Source organism: Anarrhichthys ocellatus, unplaced genomic scaffold (genome assembly GCF_004355925.1).
Source record: "Anarrhichthys ocellatus isolate YVR2014 unplaced genomic scaffold, GSC_Weel_1.0 scaffold57, whole genome shotgun sequence".
Lineage (NCBI taxonomy): Eukaryota > Metazoa > Chordata > Actinopteri > Perciformes > Anarhichadidae > Anarrhichthys > Anarrhichthys ocellatus.
Window position 1 is genome coordinate 1,084,668 of NW_022280087.1, and position 593 is coordinate 1,085,260.

Consider the following 593-nt stretch of genomic DNA (forward strand, 5'->3'; position numbering starts at 1 on the left):
GGTAAAATCAGATTTAACAGTAACGGCCTGCGACACATGCAAAATGTTTTAAACATTTAGATTCTAGTGTTTGGAGCTTAGAAAAGTTCACATCATTTCCATTATGAATATCTATCAGATGAGAATAAAGGTCTGCAGTGAAAACAAACCAAAGTGATGCGTTCACTGACCTGCAGGCTTCATCTGATAAACACACAAACAAGACGCAGTGCAGATTTAAGGAGGACGGCTCTGTTTGATGACCACAGCAGAGGCAGGATGGTCGGTCCCTTTGGTTGGAGTTTGTATTAAACGGCCGGTTGAACCACTGACACCTGGTGATATTTAGTTCTGCAGAAGGTTCTAGTTTGGTTTGCTGTGGTTTAAAGATCGCTGCCAAGACTCTGCAGCCAGAACCACAAAGGTTCATTTGTGCTGCTCAGAGATTCATTAAAGATAATCACACAGCAACTTGTCTTTACAGAAACGTCGACATGAAGATGACTCAGGAGAGTCCACTGAACGCACTGTCAGCAGTTTGGGAGCTATGTTATACCGAAGAGAAACTCAGTTTCACCATGTTCTGAACCATGCTACATAAATAAAGCTGATAT